The sequence below is a fragment of the Ambystoma mexicanum genome, chromosome 4q (genome assembly GCF_040938575.1).
Source record: "Ambystoma mexicanum isolate Mex_15411 chromosome 4q, UKY_AmexF1_1, whole genome shotgun sequence".
Lineage (NCBI taxonomy): Eukaryota > Metazoa > Chordata > Amphibia > Caudata > Ambystomatidae > Ambystoma > Ambystoma mexicanum.
The window spans coordinates 215335719-215356416 of NC_090928.1; the positions used below are offsets into that span (position 1 = coordinate 215335719).

At 46.0% G+C, this 20698-nt stretch overlaps 1 protein-coding gene across 1 annotated transcript in view; it reads right to left on the reverse strand.

Annotated features, from left to right (window-relative positions):
• SCAF8 (SR-related CTD associated factor 8) overlaps window positions 1-20698 on the reverse strand; it is a 2093867-nt gene that overhangs the window by 90390 nt on the left and 1982779 nt on the right. Inside the window, exon 23 of the transcript XR_011268119.1 lies at window positions 9377-9611. The gene's annotated coding sequence lies outside the window, so the exon portion shown is untranslated. The remainder of the gene's footprint in view (window positions 1-9376; window positions 9612-20698) is intronic.

The window sequence follows — 20698 nt, forward strand, 5'->3', positions numbered from 1 at the left end:
AATCTTACCTGATGGATTCTATAATAAGCTCAAGAATTTCCAAAACTGCGCATACTAGATGTGGAAGGATAGAATGAAAGCTGTCAAGGTGACCAGAGCAGGAAACTGCCACTGTAAAGAAAAGAAGAGAAGCGACCCATATGTACCAGTTAATACGGTACTTGCTAGTGAAAAAAGGAAGGAGCTGAATGCTCCAGTCTAAAGCGGTCCGCTGCAAGTGGACAGCCGCAGCCCTGAAACTGAACAAGGGACTACACCCTCCCTTACGTTAAAAAGCCAAGGAGCGCTCTATTAACTAAAGGAACAAAAAATGGTGATCCATTGTTATAAAAAGTTCACTACTTTTTAAGTGGGCAGCACACAAATCTCTCTTCCAATCACCAATGGTGAAAACCTACTCTCTATCCCCTCTAGAGGTCTCATGGGCCTTGAGGAATGAACGAATTGCAAAAATCTGAAGCAAAATGGAAACAAAAAAGAAATCTACTTCCTTGGCTCAAAACATCTCATAACTAAAGGACTCAACTCCCACCTCTCAGATTCCTCAGCTTCACCATCAATGCAGTGTCCAAGGCCAAAACCCTTGGTTCCATTTAGGATGCTGACATTAGCATCACCTTGCATATCAATAGCATTGCCTTGCAAATCAATGCAGTGAGGAAGTCAAGCTTCTTTCACCTCAAGTCTCCTAAAGAAAATCATATCCTTCATTGCCCATGGGACTCATAGCAGTATAAGGCTCCGGGATCGACTCACACATGAACTACCAAATGCCCTTCATACCAACCTCCCTGCTTATCAAATAAGGCAGCTCCTGCTGGTCTAAAACAATGATGGTTGGTTTATTGCTTGCATCCTTAAACAGCACCCCATCACCTCATTCCGAAGAGAACTCCACTAGCTTCCTGCAAAAAAACAGACTTAGGAATGTGTCCTTGGCATGGCTCCCGATGACTAGACCACCAAGATCCAAGATCCAACCTTACCTCTCTATCAAAGCATTATGCTCAGCTGACCAAATGCATGAAGTCCCAACTTTCAAACACGTTGCTAGAAGAGACATAAGTTTCTCTGTCGCTGTCTCCGCCTACGGAACTCTCTTCCTCTCTCCATCTGCCCAATCCTGCAATTACCTTAGCCCAGGAACCACTGAAGACCTGTTTAGTCAACCAAGCATCCTGTCTCTTCTTATTTCCTGATTTGCCTTAAAATTCTTGTCTGCTTTAGTCTTTAGTAGGCTATTAGTCAATGTATTGTCAAGCAGCAATCAAGTTTGATATGCCAGCTAAGCTAAATCATACATACAATGAATAAACAGATTACGAAAAATGAGTTGTAAGAAAGGGAAAATATAGCAGGCTATTCTTGGGTTACCATTTAGACTTGGCATATTTATGTTTAGATTCTACCATACGTACTATAATAGTGTATTTTGCCAAAATACATTTACCTATGTTCCCTTTACACAGTAAAATGTAAAGGTTATATTTATTTGCCTGAAAAATACTCATTCAAAGCATGTCACAAAAAGGACACAATTATATTATGCAAGCCTAGGAATCCAGAGACCTTCTAGAATGCGGCTTCCTTGCTTCCATAACGGAAAGATCTAAGTCATCATGCCCACACTTTCTAAAGAAAGAAGCATGCCTATAACTTGAGACTCCGCCTTTGACCAGGAACAGGAGATCTTGATTAACTGGATTCTCAGCCGAGGAGCAAATGACATTAGGTGCAGCACTTTGCAGCAGACCAAAAACAGCAGACTAAAGGTGAAGACCATGCAGGGTAAGTATGGAAAGAATAGGCAGGGAAATAGGAAATCCAGGTGGAGTTTGTGGTCTTCATCTACTGTCAAATTCTATTCAAGTCTGGGCCATCAGCATGACTAGGGCCTGATGATCAGTGACCATTTGAATCACCCTATAAGTGACCAGGATAAGGAAGCAAGAGACTGCCTGTTCCAAAGTGTCCTGCTACACAACACAAGTGCCTCCTTTGAGAAGATCTTGCAGGAATGTGAAAGGTCTCCTTTCAATGGCACAGATGTGTTTTTGTGAAGCATGAAAAATAAAGGCTAAACTGACTGAGTGTCTTGTTTTGCTTCTGAAATTGTGGTAGGATTAACCATTTCCTTTCCGGCCTTTGTGGAATCAACTCAGTTGCCCAGAAGAGCCCTGACGCATCCATTTATTATTATTCTAAAAGCAAAGGAGTTGTAATTGTCCTGTTGAAAGATAGAGGGAAGGATGTGGAATATTCTCCGGATGGGAATGCTACTTTCAGCTTCTACTTTGACCAATCACTTATTAGTGATATTCAACCAATGTTAAAGGATACAGGATTTTCCAACCACTGCAATAAGATAGGAGGGATCTGTATTGAGTGGGGCTCCCTATGGTCCATTATAGTTAGTTTGTTTGGGATGGGGCGGAAGGGGCTCAAATATTTGACTCTAAAGCACCCATGATGGATGGAGCAGGCCTAATCCACAGTTGGCATGAATGTCTACCATAAGAGCACTTGTTCTGTCATTTTTTTAATTACTGTTCTCTTTTGTTGAAAGTAGAGTAGGGATGAAGCACTATGATAAGTACTTCTGAGTCTAAAACACAGTGACGCATCCCACTGAGTTATCACAAACTTAAGATGATTCATTACATTGAAGTTCCAGCATCTTGGATTGGAGTTCAGGTCAGGTAGGTGGCTGGGATTCATATTCAAGAGTGTCTCTTCAAGTAGGTTTCATGGATCATAACCAAACCAGCAGATCATGAAAGGGTCAAAACAGCAGTAACGGTCCAATCATTTTTGACAATCTTGAAAGAAAGGTACATAGATAGCAAAAAATGTGAGAAAAATAGATCTGGAGGACAAACGTTGGCCCTCCTTACGAGTTTCCCGGTAACCGGCCTGTACTACCGGCAAACTCACCTTACCGTTACAGGCACCCGATATCCCGGTGTTACCGGGATATTACGAGTGCCAGCAGAGGCTGTAAGTACCCATGGAGGCCCATAGGACTCTATGGAATGGGAACTACTTATTCACCAGCACCGTCGTTTATGGTGCCAGTGATTTCTCTGCCGATAGGGGCGTGAACTCCAGGCATGTTAGGCCTGCCGGTAGTTCACTGACCCTACCGGCAGACTCAAAGTGAGCCGGTCCGGTAACAATGCTAGAACCGGTAGTACCAGCATTTTTTCCGACATTGTTACCGGACCGGCTCACCCATAATGAGGCTCTGAAATGCCCTCAGAGATTACATAACATGATATCCTTTTTGGAAAGACAAAGACTGTTCTAATTGTGCCTTGACCTTAAAACTTGTGGTGTTGTGTTGTATTGTAGCTTTTAAAGCGGTGCCTGCGATAATCTATGGTGCTGAAACTGCGTTTGGATGCCCCGCAAGTCTGTGGGATACACTTGAAAACATGTTTTGGGGCAGAATTCTGAAAGTCGGTAGAGGATTGCCGGCAGTTGTAGTAAGATACGAATTGGGGCTGATTTCAATAAATGCAAAAGTCACATGGAATACTCTGTCAACCTTTCGTAAGATAATCCTGCCAAATGGCGCACCGCAAATGAAAATTCTTCATAATTTGGCCGACAATCAATCAAATACAATTTTTTCAGCTTGGTTAAATCAATGTCATCAAATCCTAATGGATATAAAAAGCGATGCGATCACTCTGATGGAAAATCCAGATGCTGTAAAAAAAAAACGATGGGAAATTGATTGGATCAACAACTGCACAGACAGAGCCAAATACTCGCTTATGAAAAATGTTCCCCCAGAAGGAAAAGCTTATAATTCAATCTATAAATATCTTGAAAAATGTCCGGACAAACAGAAGAGAATCCTGCTTATGAAATTCAGGCTAAATCAATTCAAGACAAAAGAGGTAATTAGACGATGGCCTAAATATGAGAAACTGAACCCGAACTGCAGATTCTGTGACCATTTTGAAGAGAATATCAAACATCTGGTTTTAACCTGTAAAGCTTTCTCTACGAGAAGAATGACACTGTTTAATACAATTGTGGCAAATAAACCTCTTCATACCATGGAAGAATGGTGGATGGAATGTTTCACAGAGGCTAATAATAAACTAACACATGCCTTGACATTTCTCCTTAAAAACATTGAAGATGAACTAGCAAAATCACATGAAAATGGATGTAAATATTAGCCAACATGCTGTGTGATACATTTTGTCCAATTAAGTGTTTATTTTTTCTATTACTTATATTACTTCTATCGTTTATATTGTTTATATTCCTTACTCTGTGACATTCTCTGTCTTCACCTGCTTATTGGTCAATTATGATATCTTTTTAAACGAGTAATCAAATGTAATGTTACTTCTTTTAAAGGTTTTTTTATAAACCAATAAAAAAAAAAAAAAAAAAAAAAAATTGTAGCTTTTAAGTGCCAAGATGCCACACCTTTGTGGCAATAGTTGGGCTGTAAATGTGGCATTAACATTACAGACATCAAATGTTGTATGGTTACAGGACTCACATGGTCTGAAAGTGAAGCAATTTAAGCCCATAGGTGGCCAATACATTTAGATGTGCACACTTGTCCTTGGCAGGAAGCTGTTCACCAGTTATATGTCTGTTTGCCGTGCACAAAAGGTAGCACCCTGGATTTTAGCACAAAAGGCTGGTACCCGCTGGTGCAACCTTTTGTGTGTGGTTCTCTTCCCTTCCTTGTTGGGGTCCCCCCCGAAAACCTAGCCGCTATGCGGCACTCTTCGCCCGCTTCACCTGCTCCAGCCTCCTCCCCCACTAACCTGCTGCGGGTTCCGGCTTCCCTGGTCCATCTTCAGTCTGCAGAGTATAGCGCCGGAAGCTCGGGGCACAGCACAGCATGCTTTTGTGTGTGACCTTTTGTGCACCGGGCTTCCCGCACTGTGCCCTGCAGACTGCGAGCATGTCCACCACAGTAGACTCTTATTTGCAAAGAAGGCAGCAAATCAGCGAGCGAGGGAAAGGGGCTGCTAACCAAGCAAACACCAAAAGCACATGGCATGTATTCAAAAGTCCTCATACCAAACTTCTTACTACAAAGCCTCATTCCCAAACGGATCCCTGCAGAAAATCACCTGGCCACCCCAGCCAGTCAGGGAGTAAAGGGCCAGTCCAGGCAATATAAACAAGTCTCTATTTCCTTAGTTAGGAACAAGAAGTGTAGACATATATGACAAAGGTCTAAGCCCAGAGCCAGGGGAGAGACCAAGAGAGGTCTGAAGTGTCAGAGGAGCCAGGGGTCTGATGAGACTCTGGAGACCAGGGCATTATACCTCTCAGATGGTAAGGAGGACACCCTACCCCTTGCAGAGTTAGAACACTGAAAAAGACACAGACTCAGAGGCCAGATCCTGTAAGAGAGAGTCTTCACCAGAGGAAGAACTTGAACCAAAGAGAGAGTAAATCTGCAGGGAAAAATCATACACTGTGAGACAGCCAGAGTTGTAGGCTCAGAGCCACAGGAAGAAACCTGAAAGACTGCTGGGGGCTCCATCTCAGACACTGGCTGAGACCAGAATTAAGGGAGAATTATTTGCTGCAGGCCTTCGTAGAGGCCAGAGACCAGAAAGGAGAAGCCAGAATATGTTATACTGCCCGGGGATCAAAAGCAAGGCAAGTGCTGTTCCAGTGTGACACCCTGTTTATCGATGTCGTCTTCAACTCCTTACCCTTAACCTCTATTTGTTCAACTTGGGCTAAAACTGCAGCCAGGGGGTGGCTTCAGGCAGGAGAGTTAGATTGTTGGCGGGAGGAACTATTGAAAGGTGGTTTTTCCCTTGTTGCCAATCAACCCTCCCCTTGGATGTGTTACTGAATATAGTTGATGAGCATTCCCACTAACTAGGCCATCTGTTTCTTTCACACCAGGAATTTCCACAGGATTATTTTTCCCCTGGGATCCTTTACTAGTGAAATGCTTGCAACAAAGTGCACCCAGATTTGTGCATTTCTCCTCCCCCTTGTTCTCTGGGTAATCGCTGTTTCTGGTTTGTGGTCACCTGTCTGGGGATTTGAGGCACAGTAGATTATAATAAAGTCTTTGGCTTCTGTCTCTTCCCTATGATTTTCCTCATGTCTTTTACCACAAAATCCATCATCCCATTAATTATTTTTATCATGAATTCTAGCTGCTGCGTGCATTTTTCTGTGGTGCCTACACGTTCTGTAAGGTTCATGCGCAGGGATAGGATGAGGTCCAATGCATTAGTGGTAGCTATATCAAAAGACAATTCATCTTTCATTATCTTCCTCACAAAATTATGTGATGATGAGTTTAATGCGCAGTCTTTGTTTTTCCAATCTATTGTAAAATCCTTAATTTCCAGGGCTTTCTATAAAAGGGAATTTGTTTGAACTTTTTACTTTGTGATGGGCATAGTGTTTTAGATTTCAGAATGTATAATTGTTCCAGGGGATTGACTACAAATAGCAGGAGCTTTCTCACTTTCATCTGAGCAATGAAAGTCACATTTTAAGTTCACCTTTAGCAGTGAAGGCGAAGATGTGGGTAAAGAGTCCTCATTAATGTCTGTATTCCTGGGAAAACTCTCAAGAGGGTACCGGTAACCTTTCATGAGTGTGATCAATCTCTAATCCAGTTTCTGGACTGAGCTCAGGCGTGCTCTCCAGCGGTTAGTGGTGACAACTTTATAAGGGGTAGTTCTCCTTGTAAAGCTTGTCCTTCGGCAATAACTTGTTGCATCCAAGCCTCTTACTTTAAAACAAAATATGAACACAATTGTTCTGTACATTTTACAAGACAGCTCAGCTAGATTGCGCGGCAATGGCTTTTATTTTAGCCATGATGGCTTACGTTTAAAAAGAAAATTATCATATGATGATAACTGTCATCTGGATACTTAACTGTATTTGTATTTATTGTTTTTGTATAGCGCTTTACTCCAAAGTGCTTTACAATTAACAACAAGAATACATAGAACATGAAAACAGTAGAAGCAAATGACAATATATATAAATCAAACCAGTAAAAATAGTATGTAGAACAATTTGCCTATGGGATGAAGAAGAGAGGAGGGGATGGGGAAGGAAGGAAGAGGGAGAGAGAATGGGGAATAGAGTGAGTCAGTAGGAAGAGGGGAGGACTTAGGAGAGGAGGGGGCAGGTAAAGAGAATTATGAAGGGGTACTAGAGGGGAGAGAGAGAAAGGTGAAAGGGGAAAAGGTGTCAGGGTGGGGAATGAAGGAGGAGTGATTTCAAGGAGGAGCAGAGTGAGGAACAGGTGGGGATGGAGTGGATAGAAAGAGGTAGGTAGTTCCAGTGTAGGGGGCAAGGAGCTGAAAGGAGCGGAAACGAGAAGAGGCACATGGGGGTGGGGGTACAGAAAGTAAGAAGAGATTGGCAGATCGAAGGGAGCGAACTGAGGGGGCAATTGCCTGGGAGCACACCCAATTAGCCAGAAGGGCACCCTTAGTCTGACTCACCCCCCCATAAAATGGCCTTTTTTCCTTCTGTAACCATTTGAAAATGTGCACAGTATCACACCTTGTGACATGCTTAATGTGCTCAGTGGCCAACATAGGCATCATCTGACACGTAATCTATTTCATTTTTTTTAAAAAAAAACATACAGAATATTAAATTATTAGATTCTGTTTTTTTAGAGACAGATCCTGATTTAACTTTGTCCAGACTAATATTATGATCAGTGTCTCTAATATCTATTCTTCATCAGGCCAACGTACTAGGCAAGGTGACATTTATAAACGCACCCATTGACCCCTAATTTCACCTCATCCCTCTGGTGCCTCTCTCTTTAATGACACAAGTAGGTTTCTTGGCACCTTTACTGCTGGCAGCTGCGCAGAGAAACTCACGCAGGGCAGAATGTGCTATTTCACTTCATGGTGGTGCTGACCTTACCGATGACTGAGCTTAATCCTGGATCTTAGTAGTAAATAACGAAATTACCACAATGTGTATTTACATGTAAGGTAGGACCTTCGGAAGCAGAAATATTTATTTGGAAGGTTGGAGTGGTTATGTGAAGGTGCAAGACCTAGGGCCTCATTACGAGTCACCCGGTATGGAAATAACGGTGGCGGTAAACCAGCCGCCACCATTATTTCCATACTGGGCGATTTGGAGTCCTGCAGGCGGAGGTGTCATTCCCGCCCGGTCTGACCTGGCGTGTTTAACACCGCCCGCCTGCAGGCGGACGTGGAAACACCGGCACCATCACTAGATGGTGCCGGTGTTTCCATGGTCCCCATTCCCATTGAGTTCTATGGGACTCAATGGGAATGGGGATTTACCGAATTCCGCCTCCGGAACTGGGGTTGTAATACCCCGGAAATTCCGGGAATCACAGAGGCGGAATGGTAATTCGAGTCCGGCGGTGACCGAGCCGGAAAAACCGGCAGGTTCCCGCCGGACTCGTAATGAGGCCCCTAGATTGGCATAGCCCATTCTTTAACAGAAAACCGTATGTGCTTGTTGAACTTGCAAAATGTGCCTGCGAGTAAAGCAGACATGACTTTACCCCAGTTCAAAAAACTCCATTTTCAACTTCTCCAGTGGATCCACCCAATCATGTTGCACAGTGCACATTAGCATTTGGAAACAATTTGAATTTACCGAAGCAAAAATGGGGATGCGATGACCCAATTCTTAGTAGACTACACCCCAGGGCCCACACTCAAAGGCTGTGAATGGCTCTGGCCTCTGCTTTAGTTACTCGCATAGTGTCTACAACAGGGGTTCTCCTGACCCTCAATGTGAAAACAGGGAATAGCTGCCAGTGTTACCTGCAATATCACCAGTCTCAAGAAGCGGAACTACCAGGCCAACACACTACCTCAGGAGGCTTCAAACCAACCAGGCGCCAAGCCCAGGCCAGGCTTTACGATTAAGAAATGCTGAAGAAATACAACAATAAAAATCTCAGAAACAAGCCTTCTCTATTGATGCAACAAGACTTTGGAAGGCACTTGATCCGAAGCTTGCGCCATTGATCTAACAATTCAGGAAGGAGGTAAAACTCACCTGTACCCACTATTCCTCCCTAAATCCTGCTAAAATGTAACCATTTGCTTAGATCTGTCCGCTTATCCATGCACATGTATACCTGTGTTAAATAACGTCTGAAAGTAGCTTCTAAGTCTGGGTTATTTGACGGCCTCTATGTATCCCAGCCCAGCCGCTGATAAGGGAAAACATGGTGATATAAAGCACTCACAAACTAAGACAGACATTCTGGCACCACCACCACATGCCCACAACAAATAGCAGATGGAAGAGAATAATGGGGGTTGGTTAGGCGCATGGCTGAAACATAGTTGAAGTGAGCATTGAGTCAAGTAATACACCAATATTTACGTACCTCTGCTCACATGAAAAAAACAGGACAGGTCTTGTATGGAATCCAGTTTCCATGCTGCATCATTTTCTGGAACCATCTGTATCATGGATGTCCTCTTCTGCTATTCTGCTAGAAGCCTACTCCGTGGACCAGGTATAGAAAGCTGTTTCAGTAGGGGCCAGGCCAAAGGCAAGGAGCCTGTCATTAGGCGTTCTCTCTCCACAGGGGGATATCTTCCTCGATAGTGACCGAAGCACTAGTGTTTGAAAAGACAAAACAGAAGCAGACTTCCATTAGACATTCCATTTTCCAAACAAATTATAACCATCTGAAATGCAGCAATGCATAACTGCACACACCCGAAGAGTGGGTATTAAATCAAGCAGAACTTGAGGCACAGTTACGGTAGTAGAGCAACGACGCTGTGTCAGTCTTTACATACAGATGGGGCTTAGTGGTTGACAATATGGTTTTGGACAAAACAATAGGGGTAATTTTAGTTGTACCTGTAAATATCATAGAGGGAATTGCTTACGATTACACACATGAGTAAGCAGCTCCTTTCGTAATATTTTGATTAGGTTTGGTGATGGGTGCAATCCCAACATGGAAATCAGAGCGTTCCTAGGTTTCTGTTTTCATTTACACCTATTACTAAAATAAACCGTAAAGCAACCTGCTATGAAATTACATGACAGAAGACATTTACATGGATTCCTACAGAGTCCACCTGATTTTTGCAGATGCAAAAACATGCAGATTCCAAAGGAATGCAGAGCTTCTCCCGCTGCATCGAAATATAATGTGGCAGGTGATGCAGTCAGATTTGTAACATGGATAGGATGGGGATGGTGGATTCATTAACTCCAATCTGTACCCCTGCTTCTTCTTATAAATCCATGGAAATTGTTTTACCTAGGAACTCTTTGTACAAATTGAAATGAATTGGCCAGAGGGAACTGCTTAGATTTGCACCGATGTGCAAACAGGTCCCCTCTGGGTCATTTAAATCCTAAGCATTTCGGAATGCGAAAGGGAAGTTGAAAAGGGTGGCAGAAGTACTTTTGCAGCTTCCTTTTGCACTCCGCAGTGTAAAATGAGTAAACGCAGCTTGCTAATTATACATGGCAGGAAGAGCTTGCAATAGATTACTATGGAATCCGCCTTCTTTTTGATGGTGTAAAAGGCAGGGGGATTCTGTTGGTGTTACACCAGCAGGACAAGGTCCTGCTGGCGTAAAACCAAGTGGTTTTTGGAGGCGAAAGGGCGACGGGAATGTAAATCCTGTTCTACCACCCCCTGTTCCTTCACAAATGACAGCCTGTGAATGGAGGTGTGAAGATGAGCATACCACCTTTACACCTGTCTTTCACACCTATATTTACACTCCAGGGTCTGCGAAACAATTAGCCCCATATGGTTTTATGCACATACACAGGGTTGGAAATGATTCCCAATATCTATAGCGTATGATAATGGCAAACAAAACACTATTGCCCATTTCTAGTAGTCCCTTTGTAGCACGTAACAGGGAAACTCTGACGCTGTTATGCGTTTTCTTGTTGTGAACTGCTGGTAGAGTAACAGTCAAAAAGTAAATCCCTGATGCAAACGACGGGTAGTGGCCGACTGCTTTTCAATTGCAAGCACATGTACTAATAATGTATAGAAACACACCAGTGGTCCATGATGGCACACGTCTGCTTTGTGTGTGAGGCTTCCAGCCACAGGATAGTTAGTAGTCAGCACCAGTTTCCCTATGCTCCAAACAACAAATTGGTTTTGGCAAAAACAAAAGCTCCCCTGGGTCTCAGGCAGCTTGGACGGTCCATGTGCGGCCCGTCTCCTTACGTCTCAAGCTCTCCCAGCCATCCTCTCCACCCTCAATAGGAGTGGAACCCCTGTGTGTCACTTGGCTATTCAAGACGCGAAAGACTCTGTGGTGGTGTCACCAAGCATCGTCACCTGACAGGAACTGAACTTACATGTTTGGTCAACTGGTAGAGTGAGATCAAAGTGTTTTTGGTAAAGGCCAAGTGACACCTAGCCAAGGATAGCTTTGTTGGCCAAGTAAAGGAATGTAACATAAAAATGATGATTAATCGAAAGCCAGTGAAAAGAACTCATCACCTAGTTACAAGGTCCATTAGGTTTATGAGAGAAGGCAACCAGTCTACGTTTGTGCACACGGTAGCCTCTGCAGTGTTTTCAAATTACTGAAAGGGCAAAAGTATTAAAGTGCATCCATCCCATTGGTTAACAGAATTAACCAAGATCTAGCCCAATTGATGGGAACACTGGGAACGCATTCATATTTGAATCGGAATCGAGGTTTTATAAAGTGCTCGTACACAAGGGGCATCTCGACCGTGATTGGGAAAACCAAATACAAGAATAGATTAATGGAAAATAAATGTGTTTTTAATTGACGGCAAAGAGAAACATAGCTTATTCACTTCAAACAGGGACCGCCAAAACACCACTCTGCAGGGCCAAAAAACTCACCATGTCCAGAGGCCAATGCATTACCAGAAGCCACAACATTGCCAATCTTTTAACCAAAAACTCTAAGAGGGGGGGGGCAGAAACAGGTCATTTCCTGCTATGCACCGTGTCCCTGGAACAAGTTATGAACACAGATACAACTGCAGCCGTTTATCCTATTCTTCAGGATGCGCCTGAACACCCCACTCTTCGAGGAACATTTCACCAATCACTGATCGCTCCACTGAATCCTATTTCTCTCCCCCTGGAGTTCCTCCCACCCCCTGCTTCCTCTACCACCCTACCCCAGCTGCTACCCCAGCACCCTACCTGTAACTCCATGGATATGCCTCCTCTGTATAGTACGCTACTGCATCCCAGCTAGGTTTGTGCTTTCTAAACCACATAAATACTGTGCCGACAAGGAATGAAGAGGCTGACCAGGTGGTGCTATAGTGATTGCTATAGAGTTTTATTAAATGAAAAACCAAACCTATCTAACCCTAACTCTAAGGGGATTTCCCTACCTAAACTAAAGAAACTCAGGTGCTCATCCAGAAGTCGGTATGAGCCAAAACAAAAAGGCACCATCCCACTCACAAATGCTCCTACTCTATCCCTGTTGCTACAACAAAATACCAATAAGTCCAGCTACTGTTACTAATCCAGGAGAATGACTCCATTCTCCTGGATGCAGAGCGTCCAAATGCCTCTCAGGTTGTCCAAAGCAAAAGTTCCATAAATGTTCTGGGTTATCCATAACCCAACAGAACATCAATAATCACATAAACTGTCTTGTGGGCCTTCTCCTTCTCCTAGCAGGTTCCCCAAAGTCTTTCACAGTTCTTAATAAGGTTTGTAGTCCCCTTATGGAGGTTTTCACAATCACTGGGTCTTTTGCATCTCTTGCTCCACCCCCACTGGGACGATGAAGCTGTTCATGGAATCCTTCATAACTTTCCAATAGCACCCTTTTGTGTTTTGCTCCTGGGAACTGTATCACAAAATGCTTTACGGGTTTCTCTATATCTTTATGATTTACAGTCTCAAAGGATTCTCTGCCTCCTTCTAGGGTTTTTTCCCCCAGCAAAAAGAAAAGGACAACAACGTTTTCTTGTTATCTTCAGAAAGGCAAAGTTAAGTTCATCAACTGAAAAGACGATACTCTTGGCAGGATCTGGTGTTGACCAATCAGCAGTGGGTAACAGCCTGTTGACAGAGGATGATTGGGGTTTGGCTTGATGGGCCAGCTCTAGATGATTCTGGGGTGTGCTCATGAGGACCTTTACATCTGTATCAACGATTGCCCTCTTGAGAACTCTGTTGTTGTCGATGATTGTCCCGAAGACCAGTTGACAGGTTTCGGTTTCTTCGGATTGTACTCAAGAAGGTAACCCCTTCAATTTGCTTCAAGGGACATCTGGTTTCTGGAGCTGTACTGACAAACTTGCATCCCAACCGCCAAGGGGAGGGTGAGCGTGGTTACTTTACTGCTCTTAAAGGTTTGTGTGTGTTCAGCTAACAGTTTGTTACACCCTCCTGATAGCCTGATATTATTGGCACCCTCTGAGGCTGTTTTAAGTGTCCTGTGGCCCTCTCCTAGACTTTAATAATTCCTGTTACCTGGTACTTGGTGTTGGGAGTTTTGACCGGTTCGGCCTGGGTTTTCGTGATGGTCAATTGCCTTTTTCCACTCTCGTTGCGGCTCGCCTCCTGAGCCATGTACAGCTGGCTGTTCGGGAAGCAGACCAGGGATTCGACCTTCCTTCCTTGTATAGAAGGTGCAGACACCACCTCTTTGGATACAGTTCAGGTCTGTGTAAGTGGCTGTGCGACTGGGTAGGTTTATCGGTTTCGGTGCATTTGTTGGACCGCCCGGCCCACCGACTACAGGTCACGCCACCACAACTCAATCTCTGTACCTCCATAAGGCTGACTCTCGGCCGACTGGTATGACGCTTTCCAAATGTCTTACAGACAATATATTTCTGGTTAACTGGGGTGTTCTGCCACAACTCATCTCGTTTAGTTTGATTCTCACCCACCGGCCTCCAAGATTCATCTGTAAACTATTTGGTGTTCTGCCCCAATCCAGGACACCTATACCCGTCTTCGTTTCGGCTCTCTCCATAGCCAACACACAATCGGCCTGCGAGATGTCCCTGTACGTTGCCTTGAACCACAACCTCCACATCTATAGCTTGAATTTCTCGAGCCTGCCTGCGGGTTTTCTCTCGCCTTCGATCTGGTTCTCGATTTCTTCCTCCATCTCAATTGTTCTCTCTCCGTCTTTATTTCTCTCTCCAACTCAGCTACTCTCTCTGGTACTCTCCTCCGTACTCTCTGACACTCTCTCAGGTAGTCTCCTCAGTACCCTTTCGCCTTTGTTTGTTTCTGACGCTCTGCTACAGTAGGACCCGACCTGGAGTAACGTTCATTCCATTGACTACAACTGTTCTGGTACTTTTCCCGGTTGCTTGCATCATTCTGGAGTGCTATTTCGTCTTAGTACCCAAAACATAAGGATGGTTTGATGTTTCACAATAACACAAGGTTTTGGTCATGAGTTTAGACCCATAAGGTTCAGGTATTATAGACAGTCTACCGGGTTTGTGTTTAAAGGGGTTGCGCCTCCCAATCGCATCCTTATCCCGAGGAGAGGAGTCTCTTTCCATGAGATCCTCCCGCATATTCCCACCCCTATGGGGACTATTGGTTAGCGTCCTCACCAATCTAGCCTCATGTACAGGGGTTCTCCCATGGGAACAACTGGCGCCATCTGAAGGATCATCACAACACAATAGGTACACCATAAAACTAAGTCATTGATGTCTCTGCCGGTCCCATTTGCCATCCAGGGACTGGCAATGAAGCACAGCTAGATGCGATACCAGCTGCATCTACAATTCAATATCTGGGCTGCACGACCTCTGTAAGATGGCTGCTGCTGCCCTGATGCAACTAGCAGGCTCCCAGCATGCCCCAGGCTACGAGATTCCTGATTGGCTAGCTCACGCGTTATCTCTGGCCTCCACCACAAGCCGGGAGGCGCAGCCGGCCACATGCAAAGGCCAGTTGCAAAGGCCCTTCATTGGTGTCTCTGCCAGTCTCTGACTTGAAATGCCTGCCATCCGGCATCACGCCGGTACCCGATGTAGCCTAGCAACACATATACATGAAGCTAAGCCTTGCCAGCTGTTCTCAATGCTTGCACCGGATTACGTATGTTATGATACTGAATCTCCTGTGCCCCACTATGCATCCATGCAGCCCCCAGCGCTACAGAGCACCGATCCACGGTCCCCAATCATGGAGGCCACCTCTGATGGCGTGCTACCACCTGTCACCATACACAATACTCTATCACAGGCCTCCCTGCTCTGCACAGCCACCCGCACCCAGCGGGTGCGAGTCATGGTCATCTACGCAAGCATGCACATCCTCGCACAACAACTGCAGCACCCTATGTCTTCACAACTCTAGTGCCAATCCCTGACTCACACAGCCCACAAACGCATCTTCAACGAACCGCACATCACCTAAGTGCACTACACCGCTCTGCGCTACCCAGACCTACCACCTCCCACACCCTTCCTTCGACCCAACCACAGCCTTGGTTAACTGCTGCTACCTTGTATGTAACACCTTCTACCAGCCACAGCAGCCGTCACAGATGCCACCCTAACAGTTGCACAAACACACCTCTGTGCTCCCTGGCAGCTACTCATTACGGCACCCTTCCACATACCCCGTTCCTCCCCGCGCTACATGCTGCATACCCCACTGGGATAGAACTAGGCGCCGCAATGCGCAGTAACCTACATGCACCTTCCGCGATCCTGAAAGTCCCCAGCACACACATCACACATTGCCAACCACTACGCTACAGTAAATGGCTTTCCTCGCACATTGGATGCTGCAATATGCAGACTCAGCTGGTGACCTCGCCCCATCCTGGGCCAACCACTGTACTCAAACTGGGTGACTACGATACAGCCCAGGCAAATCCCAAAGCACCAGCTCTCTACACAACAGCCTACAACCACCAGATGAACCCCAAAGTCTGATCGCAGTATACTGGAGCCTCACTAAATCTGTTCTGCGCCCGCTTAGGGAACTGTAAGAAACTCATGGTGGCAACGGTAAAGACAGACACAAGTGATCACAGTTCAAGGGTGTTTATTGAACTTTATAATGGGGAGAAAAATGCCTAATCTATACCTAAATCTAAGATGGGAGCAAGCTCCAACCATCAAATAATAATAAGGCAATCCTTGTGGCGTCTTGTCAAATAAAAAAGGTCCTATACTAAAAAAAAAAATTATTCCCAATTCCTTACTGCTAAATTACAAAGAGTATGGGATAATGTTCACCAGAAAAGAAAGAAGTGTTCACAAAATGAAAAGTCGAGGATGGTATAGCTGGGTCTCCCTTCCCCACGTTTGAAGCACTGGACAAGGCAGGGCTTCTGAGCACAGAACACTCCTGGCCCTCGTCAGCACGAGGTTGACAGTTCAGGTTCAAGAATATCAAAACCTTCAGAGGCTAAGTCTCCTTCTTGCAAAAGTCTCTTGCCTTAGAAAGCTGGCTGATTCAAAGAAACCAACAGATAAACAAAAAGTTACTTCGGTACTCTCGCACCTTGGATGCTTGCTCCTCGCCCTTTGGATCTCACTCCGCCGGGCTCGGATCCTTCTTGCAACTTTGGGCCTCCATCTGTTGGGTTCACCACAGCATTTCTTTAACACAGTTCATGTACTGCTCATTTTTATCAGAAAGCAGGGTTTTCCTTCTCCTAGCTTTCTCACGGCATCCCTCTGTCGGGTTCACACTTGCCTCATTACACAGTTCTCAACCTCCCCGGAAAGTTGGGTTCCCTTCCCGAAGCTTTCCTCTGGCTGCGGGCCAGAGACTTTCAATTGTATAAGGGATTTGACCTAACCCTTATCGGACCACTCCAACGCCTCACGCCACCCTTTTACTAGGGCTTCTGGTTCATGTAGTTTCAAAGAATAGGTCCAGGTCAGTCTTTCAAATGAGCGCCCACGTGGTGCCGGACCCCTCTACACCTGAACTGGTTTTCTCTACAGTTCAACCATACACACAAGTTCCTTGTTTTTCGGATTCATTGCGTTCAAAAATGTTGCTGCTTGCAACCTTGGGCTCAACACAGTTCGGCTTACTATCAGTGTCCTCCGACTCACTGGCTGTGCTGAACCCGTTGGCTTCTTTATTCTCTGGAGTCAAGGATATTCATGGTAGGCAGGTTGCCTCTCCGCCTGCATTATCAAAGTGGGAGGCCCCCGTGTACCATTGACGTCTGCTGCTTCACACGCCAGCTGTGGGTCCCAGTCTTAGGCTTTTCCTTTCGGAGGTTCCGCGTGTCTGAGGTGAAAGGGGCAAGGGCAATACCCCCTTCCTCGTCCTTTCCGGTCTCACTGCTTTCCTTCTCTGTTTGAACTGCCGGATTGGTGTAGCTGTCTCCTCGTGCATTCGGCCTTGCTCGAGGTGTGCTTTCGTCCTCTGCCTTTTATCCCTGTGGGACGGTAAAAGGCCGTCAGGTGCGTGTGATTATTATCAATTGTCTGACTCTGCCTGACCCATGTATTGGGACATGTCAGGTAAACAGCTCTGGTGTTAGTCTGATGTCAGGCAAACAGCTCTGGTGTTAGTCCGTTGTCTGTTACCGTGTAAGAAAGTGTTTGTGTGGGAAAGGGGGAGGGGGGATAGAGCTTCCAAATATCCTACAGGGCAGGATGGGGAAAAGGTGTTACAGGAAAGGGGATACTGCATCTCAACCCTTGGTGTCACACTTCCACTCCCGAAGACCCCTCGCCCAGGTGATCCTCCCCCATTGGTCCACCCCCAGGAACTGGATCCAACTGTTACGCTCACCTGGCTCCCACAGAGGCGTCGATCTGAACTGGACAGCTGCGGTCTCCACCAATGTGACGCGTATGGCCGAGATGACGGACTGGACTGGCCCACCTAGCTTCGTTTGCTTGGCCTGTAGGAATATTCTTCTGCAAATGGAGAAAGGGAATTAACCACCAGTGGAGTTGAGTGTAAATTCACCCCCCCCCGCTGTTCTCCCCACGATCACCTTTGATGTCCCCTCTTTTAGTCTCACCTGATGGTTTGAAAAGATGAGCTCTCCATCCTGCATTGAGCGCAGGGGCGTGTTGATAACCAGTTGCTTCACTGGCTCGAAGGAATTGGTGAGTTCCAGAACAATATTGACTCCGAAAAGTATGTAGTTCGTAAGAGTTCAAATGCCTGACTTTCACTCTTGTCCGATTCCTTGCAGATTGCAGCTTGACCCTAGTGAAGAGTTCCTCGTGGCTACCGGTAATATTCTGGTAAGGATTTGTATTTACAACACAGTTCGATAAATAATGTCAATATGTAACCTGTTGCTTTCTCCCTTATTCAGGCACTGAGAGAAAGTATGAAGTCTCGGGGAATAATACCTCCGGCGGTAAAATCAGGTAATTCTAATGTGGTGAGGAGGGTTCCCCTTGATAGTCCCTTTGTTTCACCTTGCTGTCCTTTTGTTTCCCCTTAGGGGCGGGGTTCGGCGAAGATGCAGTGGAAGCTGCGCCGACCCGTGAAGAGGAATAGTACCCCCGGTGGTAAAATCAGGTAAGTCTATGAGGGGGGTTACTAATATTCCTCTGTGTATTCCTTTGGTTCACCTTGCTGTTCTTGTCTACTCCTTAGGTGCTGGAATGCGGTGGGAACATGCAGGAGGATGCGGTGGAATGTGAAGATGCTGCGAAGGCCGGTGAGTTCAGCGCGGCGCTGCAGCAGGCAAGGCGATGCGCATAAAATAACTTCTTTCTTCCAGCTCGAAGGCGCGATGGATCGGGAATTCAAGTAAGGATCAAAGGTATTGCTCTTGTTCTAACCTTTTCTCCTTCTTTCTCCCTTTTTCTAGGAGCTCCAAACTCGAGGCGGGCGTGGCAGAAGGCTGGATGCAGACTTGCAGGCTCGATGAGCGTTACGCTGCTGGATGCAGAATAACACGAAGCATGTGCTGCTCTTTGGGCGTGGTTTAAATAGCCTCCAAAGTAGTCCCAGGTATGTATTCCTCCCCAGGCCCGCCCGAGTAAAAAATAGTCCCTAGGTAAAATAGTCCCTTCCAAGCCTCATTTGGCTTGGAGCTCTTGCAGCATGGTCTGCATCAGGTAAGCTTGCAGCATGGTCTGCATCAGGTAAGTTCTACTCTATGAGCCTGGCGCCAGGACTGACTCTACATATGAGCCTGACGCCATTTCCACCAGGACCGCACCCAAACAGCCCCTAGCAGGGGTTTTTGCGTTTGCCCAAAATAACTTGATGCCTGCTTCCGGGGTTGCTGGACCTGGTCTGGATCCCCGGGGGTAGGCATCATGACACCAACAGCGATGGCCGTGTCCTGGCCACCTGGGCGACAGATCTCTGGGGACTAGCGGGTGCGACACCTTCAGGTTTCTCACAGAACCCAACATACAAATTGCTGTATGCACCACCACCTGGACTGATAACTCATTTCCACCCTCCAAAGCACAGCGCACTGACTACCTAAAATACTAAAATACTGCACCACCCACCAGGCAAGATTTCTCCAGGTGCCAGTTCTGCCTCACACTACCAACGGCACCAAGGCCCTGCGCTCCCGCGAGCCCCAGGCCCCACTGCACTGCACCCTTCTCAACACCAGGTCCTTGCTGGTGCTCTCACACGATATCCTTGACTTGCTCACCACAAACAACTTAGACACCCTTGCGCTCACAGAAACTTGGCTTACACCCACCACTGGCCCAGCACTCTCCATCGCCGTCCCAAATGGTTACGCCCTACTTCGCTCTGAAAGAGCCCATAAAAAAGGAAGTGGGGTAGCCCTCATCTACAAAGAAACTATCCCACTTTATTCCCTCAAGGTCACCTCTCTCCCCAACTGTGAATCCCCACTTGTGTATAGGCACGTTATAAATGCCATATCATGTCATATCTCATATCTCAGCCAAAATCAAATGCATGTCTAATCCCCCCATCACCCTCCACCTCATCTACCAGTCTCCCGGCCCCCTTGCTAGGTTTGAAGACAACCTCTCCCAACTTGCTTTAACCAACCTCAAACCTGCCTCCCAACTTCTAATCCTGGGTGACATCAACCTCGGATACAACGACCCACTGGACATAGAGGCCACCGCCAAGGCAAGCTCCATGGCACCCCTAGACTTCACGCAACTGGTCACCCACCCTCTACACGACCACGGCCACAAGCTAGAATGGATCTTGTATCACAAAAGTAACACCACCATCCTAACACTCTGTGCCCATGGTCTAACCATAATACCATCCCCTTCAACATCCCCTCTCCCAGTCAACACAGACCACTTTGCATTCAAACCACTACCACGCCAGATACCATCATGGCCCGTAATACCCACAACCTTACAAGCACCAGCATTACTCTGCTCCTGCAGAACCCCCTACCGCTCACTAAGGATGCTGCCGCCATGGTAGATCACTACAACAATCTGCTCTGCAATACCCTGGATCTCCTGGCCCCCTCAAAGCCAATAAACCAAAAAACCCACAACACTGCAACTCCTGGTTCACCCCAGAGCTTAGACATACCCGTGCTATAAATAAAAGAGCAGCTGAAGCCATTTGTTGCTAAGACCCCTCCACTATGAACAAAGACTGATGCGCCAGAGCCACCAGCCATTAGAGACAGGCCATTCATAGTGCCAAAGCAGCTGCATACAATGATAGAATCTTGAAGGTGTCCTCCATCCCCTGCAAGCTTTTTACCATCCTTCACAAGCTTGAAGCCTGTCAGTCCCCCCGCCACAATACTCAGACAATTCT